Below are 21518 nucleotides of genomic sequence, written 5' to 3' on the forward strand. Positions count from 1 at the left end.
AGAGACCAGGTGGGGGGCTCTGCAATAACCCAGGCAAGAGATGGTAAAGGTGATGGAGATAAAGAAGAACAGACCTGAGAGCTATTTAAAAATGGAATTGATAGTGTTGGCAAACTGTTCTGGTATAAGGAGTTGGGGAGAAGATATGAGTTAGGATCACCCTCAAGTTTTTCTTGGATAGTGAAGTCATTAACAATAATAGGGAATATAGGAAAGTTAGGTTTGTGAGGGGGGAAGGGTAAATAAGTTTAATTTAAGCCCATTGAGTTTGAGGTGCCTGTGGGACATAGGGTTGGAGATATCTAGAGGGCAATTACATATACAGGTCTGACAGTTGGAAGAGCTGATTGGGATGGAGATACAGATTCAGAAGTCATGGGAATACCTGAGGCCACTCAGGAAGTATGTATAGAGGGAGGAGAGAGGGAAATGAGATGGGAATCCCGGGGATGTTTAAGGGCAGATTTAGAAAGCAAGGGAGAATGGAAAAAGGAATGTCAAAAAGTCAAGAGGACTCATCACTTCCTGGTGAATGGCCAGTTCCAGGGCTGAGGTAGGGAAAGTACAAGATGAGCCTGGAACATCTTTTACCAGAAAGCAAGGGAAAGTTCAAAGAATGATGGGGACAAATCCAAAGGACACAGGAGCCAACTTGAAGTTTCTTCCACTGGCCAAATCTGTGACACATTGAACATCAAAACAAATAATAAGAAGAAAGGATTATAACACATTGGGGGAAAAATCCCTGTCAACACTGATATAAATAAATAAATGGGAGTGTGTCTGAACCCTAAACCAGGAACTGGCAATGTGTGCCCATTGGATTTCAGAATCGCTATGAACTAGTAACTGCTGTGTGTGCCTTGTTTTTCTCCTTTTCGAAATGATAATGTCCATAGAAATTATCCTATGCCTGTGCCTCTAGTGTATGCTGGGTACGTATAAGGCAGATGATGTGTCTCTTTACGTCACAGGTCTTCAGATCAAGAGGACTGGTACTCAAGGAGTTATATCCAAGGAACTGGGCCTGAAAAGCCATATCCACACTGGGCCCTGAGTTAGCTGTTGAGATCCTGGACTTCAAGTTGGTGCTGTCATGGAATGAGACTTGGGGGTCTTGAGGGAAGGGATGAGTGTATTTTGCATTGAGTGGCATATGAATTCTTGTCATTTGATGGTAGTGGGTAGCAGATAGCATTTTCCAAAGATGATTCGACAATATCTCTCATCCACGTGCTCTTATTACGTGACTTGGACATTGCTCCCTTTGAGAGGTGTGGCCTATGTTCCCTTCCTTTGATATTAGGTAGACTTTGTGATGTTTCTCAGCCAATAGGATATGGTAGAAGTGATGTCTGAGGCAAGGTTATAAAAAGGGATGCAGGGACTTCCCTGGTGGTCCAGTGGTTAAGACTTCACCTTCCAGTGCAAGGGGTGTGGGTTTCAATCCCTGGTCGGGGAGCTAAGATCCCACGTGTCTCGCGGCCAAAAAACCAAAACAGAAACCAGAAGCAATATTGTAACAAATTCAGTAGAGAGTTTAAAAATGGTCCACATCAAAAAAAATCTTAAAAAAAAAAAAAAGATGCAGCTTTTCTCTTACTATTATATTCACCCTTGAAACCTTCAACTACCATGTAAGTATTCCAACGTCCCCAAAGCCACCATGTAGTGAGAAAGCTAGCTCTGAGAAATATGAAGAGAGAGGGTTGTCTAGTTAGCCCCTTGCTGTTTTTAAGCTCCAGCCACCATCTGACTGTAACCACTTGAGAAACCCTGAGCCAGACCCACCCAGCTGAGCTCTTCCTGAATTCCCATCCCACAGAAACAGAGATAATGAAATGGTTGTTGTTTTAAACCACTAAATTAAAGTGATTTGTTTTGCAGCAATAGATAACTGACACACGGTAAAATGTTAACGTGTGGAGAATCTCGATGAAGGGTATACAGAAACTCTTTGTAGAATGGTCCTTTAGCCCATGTGTGACAAATGGGGCGCTACAAGGACCATAGTCTCTTCTCAGGATTACTCAGGACCAGCCAGCTATGCCATCCAAGTCCACACCTACAACCATGGAGATGTGCTGGAACTTCAGAATGGAGGAGCAAAATAAACTGAGTCTGAAAATTTTCCCTTGTCCTTGTGGCACCCAGACACCCTATAGATACAGTTAGGAACAGCTTCAGTTCTCCAACTCTGTAGCTAAGAAAAGTGTAGCCTGCATTTTTACTGTCCTAACCCCTTGATTTGCCCTGGGAATTATCCTCTACAAGAAACCCTCCCCTTTCTGAGAACTGCCTTGGATGGGTGGAGACCATCTTGACTCAGCATACGCTGTGTCGTCCCTCTCTTTTCTTACTCTGTTTGTAGTCAGCTGCCTTCTCCTTCTCTCCTGAGAAAATGGGCTCAGTCAGAGTGCTTTGACACCCATAGTCCTGGGGTGGAATCTCTGGGAGCTATACAGGGAAACTCAGAAAAGAATGCTAGCCTATGAATTCTTACTTCTGAGTCATTCGAAGAGAATGCAGCATGTCAACAAGCCCAGCAGAATCCAGTGATGTTCACCAAGAGCGCTGGATCTGAGCTGGTTTAGGAGATGGTAGAATAGTAAGGCATGAAGAGCTTGTACTGATTATAGAGGGTGACAGGAATCATTGAAGAGGTCAGTACCTTGGGAGAAAATTTATTTAGTGGAAACATTAGGGACAGTGTAGAAGGGAGACTAGCTACAGGTGAGGAGTCAGGAAATAGAGAATGCCAGAGTCTCAGTTAATAGATGACTAGAGTTTTGGCATTAAGATGGAGAGCTAAGGGAGTGAGAGAGGTGTAATAGTATCAGTGGCACTTAAAGATTAAATATGTGCAAAGATCATAAGGAAAATATTAGTGGAGACTCTGAGGCAGTTAGGTCAGAGAAAGTGAGGATGAACAAAAAAATTTTTTTAACCTTCTGACTCCTTTCACTTATTTTTTGGGGGTCAAAGAAGATTCTTCTTTGAAGACCCTTTGAAGAAAATCTTTGTCTTCACTTGATCCAGTTCCATAAACACTTATTGGAACTCTACTATGTTTTATATTGGGTGCTAGATGCAGAGGGAGCAGATGAATAAGACAGAATTCCTGCCTACAAGGGGCATGTAGTCTGATTGAAGAGACACGTGCAAACCAAGGACAATACTGTAAGATGTGTATGGAGGTATACAAAAGGAGGTATGTACAAGATGGGTACAGAGGTGACCTTAAGATATCCACGGGAGTCAGGGCTGAGGGAAGGAGACCCAGAAGTAGTTTGCACAAAGAGAACCAAGCTAATGAAATCATGAAGTGGTGAGCATAGTGGAGCCCTGGGTGGAGCACTGGAGGACAAGGATGGTAGGTGTGGGCAGGAAGAAGAGGGATCTAGAAGAGCTGGGGAGACCCATAAAAGCTGACCTAGAACAGGGAATTCGGGAACACCAATGAACATATCAAGGAGGGAGCTAGTTATGAGGGGGTAGAATTTAAACCAGCTAGTGGGCAAGATGAAGAAACAGGCATCGTTTACAAATGCATCGCGACAGAGACAATAAGGTTGATAAAAATTCGTGACATGTGTATAGACAATTTTGTTAGCTCCATTTAGAGGTAAAGGTATAGACTTTCTGGCAGGAGACAAAAAGGAATGTTTAACACAGGCAAAGGAAAATTGAATTTGGGGGTTAGGGTAACAGGCTGCGATTGAAGGCCATAAACCAGGAGAGGAGAGAAAACCCAGCCTTAGCTCTCTCCTGTTGCTAAAAGAGAAGAAATATTCTCCCCTTTCTCCTTTGCAGTAGCCGTGATACAGATAAGAATCCGTCATCTAGAGGGAGGAGGTATGGGGATATATGTATATGTATAACTGATTCACTTTGTTATAAAGCAGAAACTAACACACTATTGTAAAGCAATTATACTCCAATAAAGATGTTAAAAAAAAAAAAAAAAGAATCCGTCATCTGGCTACTATGGAATCAGGTGTAAATGGTTGTTCTTTCTGTGATCAGTTAGGGTGGAGGAATTGTTACCCTGTTGCTAAGGAAAAAGGAAGGGGCTGTTTCCAGTTGCCATGGTGACAAGGTAAGAGCGTTCCCTCGATACCGCCGTAAATTTATGAGGCGGTGTCCTCTCCTTGTTGCTATGGCAACTTAGAGGGACTGTTCTCGTCGTCCCCACCTCCCATCGCAGTTGCTAACACAAGGTGGAAGTAGGGGCTGTCCTTCCCGCTCCAACCAGTTGCCTTGGAGACGGCTGGTGCCCTGGCCCCGCCCCGCTCGGACTGACAGCGGTGGCCGCATCGCGCCTGCGCAGTGCTCTCTTCCCCCGCAGTCTCTGTGCGTTGAAGCCGGAGACCGCGGCGGCCTCTGTTAGGACCCTCCGCCCCAGAGCCGCCGGCCGGAGCCGCAGCCTCAGCCGCAGCGCCCCCGCCGCCTGTCCCCCTCCCCCGCCGCCTCCGCCGGAGCCATCTCGCGCACTGTGAGTCCGGGCCGAGGCGACCGACGCCGTGGGGCTGAGTCAGCGGGAGGCCCGGGCCCGAGCTGGGGGAGGGGAACCGAGCTGCCCCCCTCGCCTCCCGACCCGCGCACCCGCCCCCCAACTGCGTCTCCCCCACGCCTGTCTCCCTTCCTCCATCCCTCTCTCCCGGGCTCCCCGCGGCCTCAGCCGTCAGGCCTCCCCGAGCCACTCCTCCTCCCCTTCTCTCCCCACAGACCCACCTTGGGGGTTCTTCCCCGCTGGATGCGGCGCTACCGCACCTCTGCTCTGGACAGATTTTTTCCCCAAAAAACTGCCTCCCGTTCGCCCTTGTCCCTTCTCCTTACTCCTCTTGGGCCTGACATCTCCGGCCTCTCGGGTTTTCCCCAGTGATATACCAGAAAAAGAGTGACAAGGGAGAGAGCGAGGGGAGACTGGGGGGAGGGGGGGACGTTGTGCCTGCCCAAACGTTGGGGCCTCAGGTTTCCTACCCACACGCTCCTGCCCCGGCTGGCGTGGGGAAGCAGGTCTGGACAGTTCTAACTGGCTGCTAAGAGCTTGTGGGGCTTTCCGAGTAGATTTGCTGGGAAGCGTTCCGCCCCATCATCATGATCAGCTACTGCTTAGTGAGCACTCGCTAGTGCACGGTGGCCTTCTAGTGGGCTGAGCTCTGGCTTTGGCGGGCGCTGTGGAGAGCGACTAGAGAGAGTGGAGGGAGGGGAAGAAAAGGTTGCGTTTGGGAGCTGAAGTTCCTGCGCTTCCAGTGCGTTGTGAATAAGCATCTTGCAGTACTCTTTAACATGCTTTCCATCCCCCCGACCCCCTTCCCTCCCCTCCCCCCCGTCCCTTCCCTCCCCCGCCCCCCCGCAGTACAACACGGATATAATGGCAGGTTTGGAAACAGGCCTGATACCCGTAGCAAATGCTTACAGTTTGTATATTGAAGGGTTGTGATCTCTGATACCTGTAAATTCCAAGTGGTAACCAACTGGGTAAGAGTGAGTTTTAACATAACATGTGCAGAGCGGAGAAGGAGGAGGAGAACTGAGGTTTCTCTCTGGTGTAGGGCTGAGGCTTGCACCCCCTGGTTCCTGCAGCTGTGTCTCTGTGGGGACTGTCACCTGATAGGGGTTCTAGCATATTTGAACAATTCCCTGGGTTATGTGTGCCACCCATCCACCTGCCCATCGTGCATTCCCTGATCTTGGAATAGAGCAGGATCCCAAACTGTTTTCTTTTTTCAGAAGAAATGGAGCTGAAGTTAGAGTTGGTGCGCACAGCCAGAAGCTGTCTCTTAATAAACGTGCCTCAACTCGAGGGCTCCTAACTATTGTGTGTACCTCATTGCCAACTTCCTTTGATTCTTTTTTTTTTTTTTTTTTTTGCTTCCAGATTTCATTGTACTGTTAGAAAATACGTGTAAATATCACCCAGTTAAACTGTAGAAGAGGCTTTGGGTTTTTTTACTTCAGGGTGCAAAAGGCGTAGATGGTTCAGTTCTAAAAATCATGGTGAAGAACCCACAAATTTGGAGTTTCTGGCTTGCAAACAGTGAGAAATAATGATTTTGTGCCTTGACTTTGCTCAATCATGGCCTATTGGCAGCCTCCTCAGAGCCACTCCCCACCCCCATGCCCATCAGATTAGTTTACAGTAGCAAAGACGGCTGTTGCCCTAGTTTTAAACATAGAGATGAAGTTCAGGAAAACTACTGCCCCCATGCAGCAGTGCAGTTTCTTCTGTTTCGAATGCCAGTCTGGGGTTTGGTGGGATGCACCTGCCTGCGGGGCGATGGGAACTGTGGGGCCTGAGAGTTACATTCCTTCTGTGTGGTCCTCTCTGTGTTGCATAGCTCACCGAAATACCCGAGCAGGGCAGGAGCGGACAGCTGTGCTGGAGAGCTACTCTTCCTGGGTTGAGTGTATTTTGGGAATCAGCGATATTACTGGGGTGGAGGGTTGTGAATTAAGAAGCAAGAAAATGTGTCAAGGCTAGATAGATCAGGAGGGTGTGAGTAAAATGTTCCCTTTACAGTTTGCTGTGGGACAGGACATTTCCAGAGCATCACAGTGGTTTTTATATAGGTTAATTTGCCTTTAAAATCCATACCTGTATTTTATGAGATAATGATGGAATGCCTTTTAAACTGCTGCTGTTGGGAAACAGGACTAATACCTGTGTCTTACACGTTGCCTATCCAGTTGTTACTGAGTGTAATTGTTAAGATCAGGGAGAGGGACATGATTTGAACCAAATTAGAACCAAATAAGCACCTGCAAATTTGAACCAAATCTATGTGATCTATGTTGTAGTTTTGTAGCACTATATTTCCTTGATTCTAAGACACACCAGCAACTTACCAGCAGCTTTTAGGTAAACTCATGTAACACTACCAGATCAAAATATATATGTTGAGTCTACGGTGCCTCCTAATTTCAGGAACATTAAAATAGCCAGGAAGCGGCAAGATTTGAAGGAGGGATTTGCGTGTCTTAGAACTGAGAATATATTTATAATATTCCTGGGTATGTGATGATCCTCAGAGTGCATGCATTGTGAGGACGGATTTCCTTAAGTCCTTTCCCTAAGCCAGCCTACTCTGTGGGGTTACGTATGTAAGATGATTGACTGGAGTTAGGCATGGCAGTTGGCTATTGAAGAGAGGAAAGTTCCTATGCGGGAATCCATCCCAAGGCCTTCATATGGTACCCTCCAGAAGCTGAGCCAACTAGCTGGCAGCAAACATCTTATGAGCTATACCTGAATTTAGCCAAGTAACATCTTTCAGAAGCTGAGCAGAAAATGTAATTTTTCTGAACCAGAATGCATCTGATTTGTTCACAGACATATTTGTAAAGATCCTAAGGCACCTGTCCTCCCCCCCATAGGATGTTAGAAGTGGAGAGGACTTCAGATGGTTCAGTGTTCTCATTTCCAGATTTCAACATGAGACACCAAGCGTTAGTGACTTGCCTGAGGTCACCCAACTAATGTAGAAAGTATGTGGAAACATTTTGTCAACTGTGTACACCATGCAAATTAATGTTGGTAGTTATTAGTGGCTGAGTCAGGATTAGAACCCAGATTGCCAGTCTAGGGCTATTCTACAATACCATGTTACCTCATCCCTCATGTTTAATATTCCAGAGGGTTTTAATAAAAAATAATTTAGTAGTCTGTAATTAGCCCTGTAGACAAGGGCTTGTTTTTTGTCTGATTGCAAAGCCAGGTGAAACTGAGTGTCACACCGTCTAATTAAATATTTATTCTTGCCACCTCAAAAATATTTTTTCCCCACGCATTGCATTTCAACTTCAAGGAAGTTTTTCCTTTCTTAAATTTGCATCATCTAACGTAAAGTAAACGCAAAGGTGGGTGTTTGAAGTCTTCGCAGCTTCTTATCTGTGAGGCTACTGCTGTATTCCAGGAAACAAGGTGGAGAGGGCTGAAAGCGGGCCGAGAGGAGGAGCAAACTGGATTATCTTCCAGCTCCCAGAATGTAACCTTCTGTGGTTCCTGGAAGCCATAGAGATTTCTAATCCCTATCCTTGAGAAAGGGAGGTGGTCTGGCCTCTGGAAGCAGGCAAACCTGCATTCAAATCCCAGTCCCACCACTTCCTGACCGTGTGGCCTTGGGTGAGTTATGGAACCTGAGTGCCAGTTTTCTCATCTGCAAGCCTGAAGTGATAACCATCTGTTTTACAGGGTGGTTGGGAGGATTAAATGAAAGGAAGTATGTAGAGCACCTGCTTATTAAGAGATAGCAACCATTAATTTATATTACTAAAGTATAAAATAAAAAATAATGCTTTCCAAATTTTATCATGACCTAAGTCTATCTTGGCCCCTCAGTTCAGCAACCCCCATCTCCCAGCAGCCCTCTCGGTGTGTTTGACATGCACAGAGGGATTTATCCTGTGAAGACCTGGCACTTGCAGTGCTGTTTCAACTGCCAAAATAGGAGTATATGAACTGCCCCTTTGTCTCCATGTATTCAGCTGACCTGGTTATCTGAAAAGCTGGCAGGGCAGGAGCAGTTGACTAAGAGAGCAGAGACTTCGTGCGTTTGTGTATGTCGTGGTGGCGGTTAGTCCTCCGCTGGGGAGGCCAGTCTGGGGAGTGATCTTAATTTGAAATGGAAAAGCTGCTGAGCTCTCCCTCGTGAGTCAAGCTCGCAATGGCCTTCATTCAGTTCCTCTGCTATTAGAGGTGTAGCTTTAATTGGTGACTGCTTAGATCAGCTCTGCATCTGGGAGATCTAGAGGGCCCAGGAGAGGAGCTATCTGCCTTAGGAGGGAAACCTCCTTGCTAGTGAGGAGAGGTAAAGGGAGGTCATTTGGGGTGGCAACGGTTCCAGACGGAGTCAAGGCAGAGACTGCCACGTAATTAGGGAGCCCAGGCAAGCCATTCAGGTGGAACACAAATGAACTTAAATTCCTAAAAATTTCATTTGGAAAGAAAATACTCATAAATAGGCATCTAAAGACTGAAAATTTAAACACAATAGTTTTAACCTCCGGGAAGTGGAATTTGAGTGTGGAGGAGTGAAAAGGACACTCAAAGGAGAACTTTTTTTCATATATAATTCTATCTGTGAATTGTTGTAAGAAGCATGTGTGCTTTTGTAGTTTAATGAAGACCAATAGAGTTCGTAGTGGTTGTTTTTCAGTAAGTACATGTTGGTGAGCAAGAAGCAGTTGCCCTTACTTGGAGCCGTCAATGCTTGGGGCAGATAGGGTTAGACTGCTTCCTTCAAACAGGCCAAGCCAGTTTGCAGCAAACCAGGCTCGTAGGTAAGGACAGGACCCTCCAAAGTGGCTGCTTCCTGGCAGCCCAGGATACTGCACTGACCTCCTACCTCACCACCTCTTCCTAGTCTTTTCATCCCCTTCTTGGGAATTGTCCCTTCCTTCTCTTGAACAGTTGAAGTAATCATTGTTATTCTAATAAGCTGTTTTAATTTTCAACTATTGATGAAAATGGCATCTGACCAGATGACCTGTATGAAAAATCCGTGCCCCTTACTTAGCATCAAGGCGGGCTTGAAGTATAATGGCACCCAGCTGAAATGCTGACCTACTCTGTTATGGTAGCTGCGTTTTAGATCAGCTCGGGCTGATAGAGCACAACTTTCCCACAGTGATTTATTAACTGCTTCCCCTAGGAATCACTGATAAACTGACAAAATTATTAAGTATTATTGAGCTTTAATTTTCTCCTAGTAGTTGTGTTTCCTAGCCAGATGTCCTGTTTATTATAGAAAGATGACACACCTATCATTGGACACGTGCTTTGACTTGCTTAACCAAGAGTTAGGATGGGTTATGATGAGTAATCCACATTCCATCACGCAATCTTCCCTTTGGCCAAGAGTACAAATTTGTGTGACAGTTGGCTAAGGTTGGTGAGGCTTCCTGTGGCCAAGTATGGTTTTTGCTCTGTGTAGAGTTGACTGGCTAATACTGGCCTAAGTCCAATATCTTGTTCTCACAAGCATCGTGCCCTACCAACTTTCCTAAATGGGTATAACGTAACACTGGTGTTTTGAGCTCTGGACACATCATTTGCCTGAAGTAAATAAAGATTTGGCCTATCTAAATGTTTTGACTCCATGTAAAATGATTTTTTTCCTGAAACTATTTCTTGTATATAGGAGATACATAGCAGTTGTGTGATATGTTTAAAATAACTGAGCAAGAAGCATGACTTCAAATTTGCCAAGTAGTTTTGACAGTATGTATCAAAAACGTTAAAAGGAGCATATGTTTAGATCAGAGATTGCTGTTATAGGAATATTGTGAAAATCAGAGATGTATATAAAAATACCTATACAGTGATTTTTATTAATGCAACATTATTAATTATAATCATTATTAATAATATCAAATAGTTAAAACAACCAAAAGGATCAATAATTAGGCATTGGTCAGTTCACCTAGATAAAATACTGCACAGGCATCAAAAATCTTGTAGAATATTTTTTGATATCAGAAACTTTTGATATAATCAATGAAAGAAGGATGCAAAATTGTGTGTCAAGAATGGTACCAATTTTATTTTAAAATATATGAAAAGGTACTAGAAGAGCACATGCCAAAACCATAAGTGATTATCTTTAAGTAATGGGATTACTTTTTTTTCTGAGTGCTTTTCAGTGTGTTCCAAACTTTTCTGCATTAAGCAGCTATAACTTTCATTACAAAATTTTTAAACCAGTGATGTATAGTTTCCATGTAGTACAGCAATCGCTAAGAAAATCTCAAGGTATTTAATTTTTTATTATTTTGTTTCACTATGGTCATGATTAAAGGTAAACACTTCTCAAAGGTGTTCCTTTAGATAGTACTTCATTTCTTCTTTTAGAGAGAGCGTGCCTGGAGTATTACTGTGTGGGTGTGTGACTTAAAACCATAGTCTAGAAACTCTCAAGTCCAACCGTCCAAATGAAGTAGTCTCTCTTGACTCGAATGAGATGTAAAAAAAAATTATGAAAAGAAAGTGTCTTACAATATAGTCTTCTTTGCCTCTTAACTTTTGCTGTTTAGATTGATCAGATTTCAGTAAAACCCCGTGTACCACAGGGCTCCATTTGGGTGGGCTTTTTCTCCCCATGTCTTTCCAGATTCTCTGGTGTCCTGGTTCCCCCATGTCTCAGGGGCCTCATTTGAAGCTTTCTCCCTTGTTTTGGCGGTTGTGCACCTATCTGAACTATCTGTTTTGAAAGACTCCACCCAGGCCTGCAGCAGCCTCCTTCCTCCCTTTGCCCTGGCCATATTCTGTTCCGCCATCAGCTCAGAGGCCCTTTTTCTTCCAGGCATGGGTGGAGAAGGTTGGGTGGCCAACTGGCAGCAGAAGCCCGCTGCGGGGATGGGCTGGGCCGGGTCCCTGGAGCTGCTGACTGTGATGGGAGGGGCTGGCCCGGCGGCTGTCCTCTCATTCATTTTCCCATCCACGTACACACTGTGCATCATCTCAGTGGCCTGTCCAGCGGGCTGATACCTGCCCTCTACCAGTGGTGGTGTCGGCCCACCTCTGAGCACCAAGACGTAGAGCTGAGGAGCCATGTGGTTTATCACACAGCTCGGCCTGTGCTGCTATATAAATGTTTTCTAAGCAGGGTCTGCCTCTTCTTCCAAGTGATTCTGACTCCCCAGACACCTGTCCCAGACGGGGTGGAGGCCTGCCCTGACACCTGGGATTATTAGTGAACATGTCTTTGGGTGTGGCTCGCTGGGGACACTCCACCACCTGGAGGGAGTGACTGTGGGAGACGCATTCATCTTCTCTTGAGAGTGTTGTTGTCTTGGTCACCTGGTAATTTAAATGGTGTTTCCTGCCTGGTAAGAAATGAAATCTCAGCTGCTCTGAGTCAGCAGGATCATAATTGAACTACTGTGTGTTGTGCCATGTGAAAGGGGCAGGCCTTGGACCACTGGATGAAATTAAATATCCCTTCCCATATGGGGAGTGTCTCACTGAAGGCTTATGTCCGGTGGTGTAACATGCACTGTGTAGCTAGACTTTTCTGCAGCACCAGACTCTTGGCAGACAGCCGTCAGCCCCCACTCCCGTCCCTGCAGATTATTGCCACTTATCAGGGTCTCTGATTTAGTCTGTGATCTGTCCTGATTTTAGATGGGTAGAGTTCACAGCTGAAAGCTCCCAGTTTGGGCATCCTATTAACACCTTTAAGTGACAGGACCACTGCTAAGTACAGAGATGTGTTATGCTGGCCCTAAAATAGCAAGGTACAGTGTTTTGAGAGTTGATAACATTTGTATTCCCCAGATAGTATAGTTTCCAGGTTTATAGGTTATTCATATAAATTTGCATATTGTCTTCTTAAGGCCTTATTCTAAGTGTACTCTCAATAAGATCTCTCCAAGTCCTTTCTGTTTTGTATTCTGAGTCATTATGGGGTATAAAAGAAATGAGATTCAACCCCTGTCCATGAGAAACTGCAGTCTGGTTTGGAAGATAAGGTGGATGTGTGGGATGATTAGCGTGCATGACGACACTGGGTGTTGATAATACATCTGTGCTGCTTTGTGGTCTAAGCCATGGTCTCTGCCCTTAAGGAACTCAGCTAACATTCTGGCAAGAGAATTGGACACAAAATTATATAAATCGCTATCACACAAGGGGGTGGGAACGCCAGCAGTGATGGGAAAGGGTGCTTGGTAACCCAGGCAGAAGAGTGACCCTGAGCGTGTAAGAGCTGGGGGAGCCTTCAGAGAGGGAAGCATATCGGAGCTGGGTATGCAGGGTAACGCAGGATCCCGCCCAGCAGAGGACAGATGTGTAGGAGAGTTCAGGCAAAAGAAATGAAAAGAACAGCGTATTGTGAGTCACTAGCACTACAGGGTCTAAATTCAAAAAGGGCTCTGAGAGGAAAATAATCATTGTGAACTGGAGTAATCAGAAAAGACTTCACAAAGGAAGCAGACCCTGAGCTTGTCCTGAAGACGAGAAGGCTTTGAGTAGACAGGACACCAGAGAGGGCTTTCCACGAGGCAAGGTGCCGCGTCTTGGAAGGAATGACTGGCCAAGGATCATAAGTAGGTCACCTTTACCAGATTGAGGCTGTGAGAGTTTGGACAACATTGGGGACATTAGTCAGAAATTAGGAAGTTGAAGAGACAGTTTGGAGATAAGTTTTGGTTTAGGCATGGAGAACTAAAGACGACAGTTGGAGACATCCAAGTCGAGTGATCACAAAAGCCCAGAAGCTGAGGATGAGGTTGGATGGAGCTATGGGTGTGAGAATCAACAACACAGGAGCGATGGCTTCCCTGAAAGGGGGTTTCTGCAGGGGTCTTGGGTACAGAGCACAAGGACCAGAGCCCCAAGTAGTAAGCTTTGAGAATTGTCCATAATTAGGAAAAAAAGTGAAGCAATGTGGGGAAGTAGGAGGCTTCAGAGCAAGGGAAGAGAGCTTCAGTGCTGCTGGTTTAACTAGACTCAAGGATTCATCCAGAAGAAAATCATGGCAAGGGTGTCACTCCAGTAAAACACTGGAGATGGAAGCCAGATTGGGTAGCGTTAAGCAGGGAACTGGGTACAGAGAAAGCAGGGGCAATAGATAGTCACCAGAGAACGGCAACAGGGAAGGGGAGAAAAGTAGTAACCAGGAGAAGCAGCAGGATCAAACTTTTTTTGTTACAATTCTATTCTTCATCAACAAACATATATAAAATTTTAGTAAGCATGTATTTTTTGTTTATGTAGTTTCTGTGTATTAAAGTGTGCTTCATCTGCAGATTTCTCTGTATCAGCATAATCCATAGGTTTGTCACTTCAAGTATCCCATTCCCTCTGTGGTATTCCATTATAGTGATACCAAAATGTGCTTAACCATCAATCTATTATTGGGCAATTAGGGTATTTCCAATATTTTGCAAGTGTAAGTATCTCTGCTCTGAGCATCACTGGACAAATTACTTTTTTTTCCTTTTTGGGTTATTTCTTCAGGGGTATATCCTATAAAGCAGAGTTACTGAGGCAAATGGTACAAACAATGTTGGGGTTTTTTTAGTTGAGATATAATTGACATATAACATTATATTGGTTTCAGGTGTGCAAATAATGATTCAATATTTGTATATACTGCAGAAAGATCACCATGATAAGTCTAGTTAACGTACATCACCACACATAGTTACAATTTTTTTTGTTATGATCTTTTAAGATCTGCTCTCTTAGCGGCTTTCAAATACATAGTACAGTATCATTAACTATAGTCACCATGCTGTACATTATATTCCCCAGGACTTATTTATTTTATAACTGGAAGTTTGTGCCTTTTGACCACCTTCACCCAGTTCCCTCACCCCCACCCCGACCTCTGGCAACCACCGATGTGTTCTCTGTATCTATGAGTTCAGTGTTTTTAGGTTTCGCATATAAGCGAGATAATACAGTATTTGTCTTTCTCTCTCCAGTTTACTTCTTTTAGCATAACGCCCTCAAGGTCAATCCGTGTTGTAAATGGCAGGATTCCCTTCTTTTCTTTGGATGAATAATATTCCGTTCTGTATATATACCACAGTTTCTTTATCCGTTCATCCACTGATGGACACTTAGATTGTTTCCATATTGTTGTTGTTTTAATAGCCTTATTATGCATTGTTCTCCATGGTGATCCAACCAACTTACAATCAGAGTCATAGTTTAGTATTGACTTGGAATGATTTCTGATAATAGGGAGACATGAGCATGTTTGATGGTGGAAAGGAAAAGGAGTTATTTGGGGAAAATAATCCACATACAAGAGAGAAAGCGAGCAAATAGGAATGATCTTGAGAACACCAGGGAAGGGATAACTTTGCAGGAGAGGGAAGGACTCCCTTCCTCTGAGACTGATAGGAGGAGAGTGTATAGCTCTTTCTACCCCTGACTTGCAGGGTGAAGTCCAGGGGAGATGACTGGAGTTCCTACTAATAAAAGACCTTTTCCTTAGTGAGACAGAGCCAAGGCTGCTTGCTGAGGTGGGAGGGCGAGGTCCTGAAGGTCTGAATTAACCACTGTGAGAAATGAGCCTGGGCGTTTGAGAGGTGAATGAAAGTCTTGTTGTGCCGGGGTGAGGGCTGAGTTGGACCCATGAATTCCTAAGGGCTAAGTCTCTGAAGTCCTCCAGCCTGGAGAAGCAGCAGTAAGTGGGGCAGCACAAGGATGGGGGCGGCTTAGCATGCTCGGGGCAAGGTTTCTGGGGAGGCAGAGTTTGAGATGGCAGTGCAGCAGCTGGCCCTAAGGTCAGAGGTGGAAGGAAGCGGTGCAAATCTAAGACAGGCACTGGTTGTCAGCAGAATGAGGGGGAAAGTAATTACAGGCTCCAGTGAGAACAGAAAGGGGGTTTGGAAGGTGAGCGATGAGCCGTGAGGAGATTTTTGACAGAGGAAGATCTTAATTTTAAGAGGCTGTGTTTACTTTTAACTATTCACCTTTGTAGAATGTTTGGGGGTGTTTTTGTTGTTGTTTTTTGTTGTTGTTGTTTCTTCCCTTAACATGGGCACGTACTACCAGCAACGTCTTTGTAGCTAAAATCTCTGGTGTAGAGCTGTGCTTCCAGGCTGTGGCAGGATTACCTCTGAGGTCGATGGAGGAGAAATGAAGATGGAGGAGCTTCACAGAGTCCGGCTTGCTAAGGGGCTTGCACTCTGAGGTGTCTTTGCTTTCAGCCATTGCTCCTGTGGCCACAGCTTGTTGCTACGGAGTAGCACCCAACCACCAGCCCTTATCCACCCACATGGTTTTAGTGTTTAAACCCTGAGCAGGCTGACCTTCCCTAGGCTCGGCAGTCATATTTTCGATGTACTGTTGTGTGGGTCTGGCCGTTTCCGACTCTGCCCGGGAGCCCTACCGAGTCATTCCTCTCTGGCCTCTGTCCGTGAAGGTTCTTCCTCCAGGCAGATACAGCCCCTTGCCAGGGACGCAGTGTTGTGAGCGGACTGTGGGTTCCGTTTCAGCCTCACCCATCCCCTCCCTGGGTGCTTTGTGCAGTGTGCAAACTGTACAACTGTATATAGCAGCCCTGTTTCTCTCTTGCCTGTTTTGAAACTTGGCCTAAGGCCCTTGCCTCCTGTGACCGCTCTCCTTCTCATGTCCTCCTAGATCATCCACTTTGACCCTGACTCTGACTGACACCCTTGGTTGTGGCCTCTATTCCACTTGCCATGTTCACATTACCATCATACCACACAGCTAAAGCCCTTTACACAGCTGACCATGCATAGCAGTCACAGGGGCCAAGCAGGGAACTGAGCAAGGTGGAAACACGTGGAAAGGGAGTGCCAGCATCAACACAGGGACGCGGAAAAGCCAGGGCCAGCGCTCTGCATCCTTTCCAGGGCCTTAAGCTGAGTCTAAACCTTGCCTGGACATTTTGTAAATGGTGTTTCATTAAAGCCAGGACTAAGCAGGAGTATGGCTCCCAGCCAGTCCCTACCAGGAAGGAACAAACAGCTCGCCAGTGCAGGCCTCAAGCCAGGTGGGGTAGGCACTAAGGTGCATTGTTTTGCATGGAGAATTAAACGGGCCCTTTGTAAACATGGCCCCCTGCCGTTGCTCTTTTCTCTTGCCTCCTAGTCAGCCTAGGTCTGAATAATTAGCCCTTGGCCCATCAGTAGCAAAAAGAAGGGGAAGAGTAAACTAATAGGCTGCAGTACGCTTAAGAACCTTGAACTCGGAGTTAGGAGACGTGGGCTTAGCGTTATACGACCTTGAACAAGGCACATCTCTTCCTTGATCCCCACTTTCCTTTTCTAGTAAATGAGGGGTCTTTGCATATGCTGTTCCCTCTGTCTGGAGCATTCTTTCCTGGCCTTTTTAGGCCAAGTCTCCATAACCTCACTGTGTCTTGGCCTAAATGTCATTCCCTAGGGGAAAGTGTTCTGTGACCTCCATCCCCACTCCACTCCAGGTTGGGGACCCCATGACAGGGTTTTTCAAACGGTAGATTACAACCACTAATTGGTTGTGAGACCAATTTATTGGGTTGTAACCAGCATTTTCTAAATGAAAAGACCAGGGAATTCCCTGGTGGTCCAGTGGTTAGGACTTCGTGCTTCCACTGCAGGGGGCACAGGTTCAATTCCTGGTCGGGGATCCTGCAAGCCACGCGGTACGGCCAAAAAAAAAAAAACAAAAACAAATGAAAAGACCAGAAAATATCAGAGGGCATCACGCATAGTAAGAGTAAGAATTGTTTAATGGAACTTTTGTTTTATTATCTATGTCTGGGTGTGTGTGTTTGTGTATGTATTGGATTGAATATAAAATGTATCTTTCACTAAGAGGCAGAAAGCCATTGCTTTCAAAACACCCTAGTCGTATATGTTTACTCTACAGCACTTAATATGATTATAATTACGTAGTTATTTGTATGATTTTATTACTACTTACCTATTTCACTAGGTAACAGGCTTCATGAATCAAGGATCAAGACTGACTGACTCATCCATATAAGACCTAGAAATTGTTGAGGCTCAGCAAATAATTGCTGAACGAGTGGATTTCTGAGGGGTGCTTTGTTGCTGTCAGTCCTTAGTTCTGTGAGGCAGTTCCTAGGAGTGAGTAGATAGTGGCTGCAATAATAAACCAAAACCCCTCACATTCGTCCCTACTGGACAAAAGTAACAGAAAGAGCAGCTCTTGGACCTCTCGGTCTCCACGTTAGGAAGGAGTGGCACCGGAAACCGGGAAGGCCAAACCAGCTCCCCTGAGAGGGAGAAGGGAAGAAGAGGACAGATACCACCACCCTATTCAGTAAGGCCTCGCTTGGGCAGAGGTACCTTTCCAGTAACAGAGAGACAGGACGTTCAGAGACCAAACCCTCCACGTAATCTGTGCTCACATAAAGACAAAGGCGACTTGCCTAGTGTAAGCTCTCCCAAGGGCCCATCTCCCACTCTCCTGGGTATGGGCGACCAGCCCTTGACCCAGGAGTCCCCTGGGTTCCCAGGATAGACTTCAGAACTCCTCTTCCTCCTGCAGCACCCTCACCCCGCCCCCCAACACTTCCAGAGAACTGATCTGCTTCTTGAGGCGTCTTTCCGAACCTAGCCAGCCTCACAACAGGTAGAATCAGTACCCTGCGCCTTCCCAGACGTGACAAGCCTCTGACTGTAGCCCAGAGGACTTCCCATGGCCTAGAAGGCTCCATTAGCAAGACCCAGCCAGGCACTGCTTTGGCCCAGAGCTGTTCTGGGATGTGCTAAAGATCGTAACTCGAGAGGACTTTGTTTCCAAGGCCCTCTTGAGGGCCTTGGGAACCCAGTGATAACACAGGCCCTGTCAGGAGTACTTAAGGAGGTCCAATTTGCTGCTTCATCTTCAGAGTTCATCATCTGAACTCAGATGGTTCTGGCAGCAGCTAGTTGTTCTGTGGAAATTATGTTACTTCCTGCCTGGAGCAGATGACCTCTTTGGGAGGGATGAGGGGATAGTAACTAGTTGTTTTAGAGCTCCTAGAACTGTTTGGTTTTCTGGCATTGACAGCCCCTTCTAGAAGTCTCTCCCAAGAGGCTGCCAATCGGCTTCCTTAGGAAGCTTTCTCAGGCACCTGAGCCGCCCTTGGTGGTTGAGGGCAGGAGACGAGCTAAGAGAAATAACCGAGAAGCCTTTACTACAGGTTGTCCCTAAACAGCAGCCGCCTCTCACCTCTGGTCCTTCTCCCCCTGTTGGAGATTTAGGGTTTGGAAAAGGATTCCTCAGAGAGCTGCCAAGTCCTGTTATTCCTCTGAAGAACACTCGAGAATTTTTGTATCACTTGTTTCATTCTCACCCTAATAATCCGTGCGTCCTAATTTGTATCCATACATTAGCTTTCCTATGAATTAAAAAAAAAATTATTCTCAAAAATCACTCTTACCTAGCCCATATTTCAGAAAAATTTCTTAGAGCAATGTGCGTTTAACTAATGCCTTTAGTGTATAGTAGTCATCAAAAAAACATTTTTTGGATAACAAATGTAAGTCAAAATTGCCTTTACAATATTTTAAAATTAGAACATTACAGAAATGCATAATGTAGAAAGTAGAAGTCTTCCATAACCTTGTCCCCCAAGGAGAAATCAGTGCCACAATTTTGTTGAATAGTCCAGCTTTTTTTCTACATACATACTCTAACATTTTATTATTTCTTTCTAAAAACATGAGATCCTACTATTTTTCATTTATAGAAAAAACGGAAAAGATAGAAAAAAGTAAACAAGGAAATTAAAGCCATTGTAATTCCACCACTCAAACAATAGTGGCATCGAGGGGTGGCCACTGTGGGCTTTAGTACTGCCCCCTTGCAGAGCCGCCCAGGTGAACCTATAGTCCAAATACAAATGTGTGCTGGTTCTGCAAACACAGTTTCAAGACTCTCTTCTGTCTCCCTCTTCCCACCAGATTACCAGCCCCAAGCCCCGCCATTCTCAAAACCTGTTGCCACCACTGTTGTTTACTACGGTGAATGCATTGCTACATTTTCCTCCAGTTTTTAATTACGTTAAAATCCTGTCCACTTACAATGTTTCCAGTAGTCATGTTCAAGAACCAGTGCAAGATACACGTGGAAAGCACTTTCCATTGTCCCAGGTAACATCATATTTGGTTTTGTCCCCAGTAGCACTATTTCCAAGACACTGAAATAATGTCAGGGAACTTTGTTTTGAATTCATCCCTGGAAGATGCTTTCACTGTGCTAGTGAAGAAGCTGAAACATAGGGCCAGTGACTTGTTTAAGCAGAATAAAACTCTGCCTCAGCTAGACTTACCTACGGATGTCTAAATGTGTCAGGATTACTAGCTGAATTGCCTAAATTCACTGAAACACTGAAGGAATAGAAGGGGCATTCCCAGGTTCTGAATTCTTCCTTCCCCAGCCTGGTTATCAGCTGCTTAGAACCATTTAGATAGATGTGCTTCAGCCCTGAGAGAGGTTAGGATATGTGCTGTTGAAACTCTTTTCTTCCCTTTGGGGAAGGATGTTGGCTCTTCCTCCGAGTCAGTCCGAATTCCACCTGGGCCATCCTCCCAGCTCATGAGATGTTTCAAAGTATTCTAGTTCTAGGTTCTCTTCTGTACATCTCATTTCTCCATGTTCTGACAGTGTGGATCTGAGTAGGTGAAGCTGTCCTCATAGAAGTAACATGGCAGAGGTAGGCTCCACCACCTCAGGTCTGGCCTAGGCCAGTGCCAAGGTCACAGAACAACCAGCATAACCCAGAGCCATCTCCACAGAGTAGGAGAACAAAGAGGGACTCTTCAGCTTAGAGAATCCAAGTGAGAGGAGATACGATCAGTCTGCATATTAGTTTCCTATTGCTGCTATAACAGGTTACCATGAACATAGTTGCTTAGAACAATGTAAATCTATTATCTTACAGTTCTGGGGGTCTGAAATAGGTATAATGGGCCAAACGGTGTCTCCCCAAGTCCTAATCCTCAAAACCTGTGAATATTACCTTATACGACAAAAGGTGTGATTAAGAATCTTGAAAGGGGGTGCTTACCCTGGATTATCTGGGTGGGCCCTAGATTCAGTCATAGGTATCCTTATAAGTGGGAGATGGAGGGAGTTTTGAGAGAGAAGAGGAGGAGACAGTGTGACCACAGAGGCAGAGATTGGAGTGATGTGGTCACAAGCCAAGGAATGCCTGGAGCCACCAGAAACTAGAAGAGGCAAAGAACAGATTCCCCCCAGAGCCTGCAAAGGGAGTGCAGCCCAGCTGACACCTTGATTTTGGACTTCTGACCTCCAGAACAGTGAGAGAATAAATTTCTGTTCTTTTAAGCTATCCAACGTGTGGCAATTTGCTACAGCAGCCCTAGGAAACTAATGCAGTGGGTTAAAAATCAAGGTGTTGGCAAGGCTGTGTTCCTTCTGGAGGCTCTAGGAGAAGATCCTTTCCTCGCCTTTTCCAGCTTCTAGAGGTTGCCTGCATTCCTTGGCTTGTGGCCCTGCATCACTCCGACCTTGGCTGCCATCATCACATCTTCTCTCTTACCCCTCCCTTCCCCCTTATAAGGACCCCTGTGATTATGTTAGGGCCACCTGGATAATCCAGACTAATCTTCCCATCACAAAATCCTTAACTTAATTACATCTGCAAAGCCTCTTTTGCCACTTAAGGTAACCTTCACAGGTTCCAGGGATTAGGACAAGGACATTTTGTGGGGGCCTACCACAGTCTGCAAATCCTAAAGGGTGTGGGTAAGAATGATGGATCTGTTTACCACATCCCTGAGTGTTCAAATTAGATGCTACTCCCTGAAGTGAGAAAGGCAGTATCAAAGGAAACACGTCTTTTGCAGAGGTAGTAAACATGGAATGCATTACACTCACAGGTTCTTCTAGGCAGAAAATGGTAATAAATAAATAAATAAATAAATATTTTTTAAAGAGATGGGGTATGAATGTGAGCTAGGCAAGGTGAAGTTCTCCCTTTAAGCTTTCGAGGTGATGACGTGGCGGGAGTGTCTCCTACAGCCTTCACCTTTGGTGCTTATCAAGCAGCCTAGCTGAATGGGTCTGTAAGGGC

The 21518-nt window shown here is 45.3% G+C and overlaps 1 protein-coding gene across 2 annotated transcripts in view; it reads left to right on the forward strand.

Moving 5' to 3' along the window:
- The first annotated feature begins 4319 nt into the window (after positions 1-4319).
- The window catches only part of MAPRE3 (microtubule associated protein RP/EB family member 3), a 48581-nt gene continuing 31382 nt past the window's right edge, over positions 4320-21518 (forward strand). Inside the window, exon 1 of one of the 2 annotated variants that reach the window (XM_068564708.1) lies at positions 4320-4495. The gene's annotated coding sequence lies outside the window, so the exon portion shown is untranslated. The remainder of the gene's footprint in view (positions 4496-21518) is intronic. The other variant, XM_068564707.1, reaches the window with a different exon arrangement.

This window comes from Eschrichtius robustus, chromosome 15, assembly GCF_028021215.1.
Source record: "Eschrichtius robustus isolate mEscRob2 chromosome 15, mEscRob2.pri, whole genome shotgun sequence".
NCBI classification, from domain to species: domain Eukaryota; kingdom Metazoa; phylum Chordata; class Mammalia; order Artiodactyla; family Eschrichtiidae; genus Eschrichtius; species Eschrichtius robustus.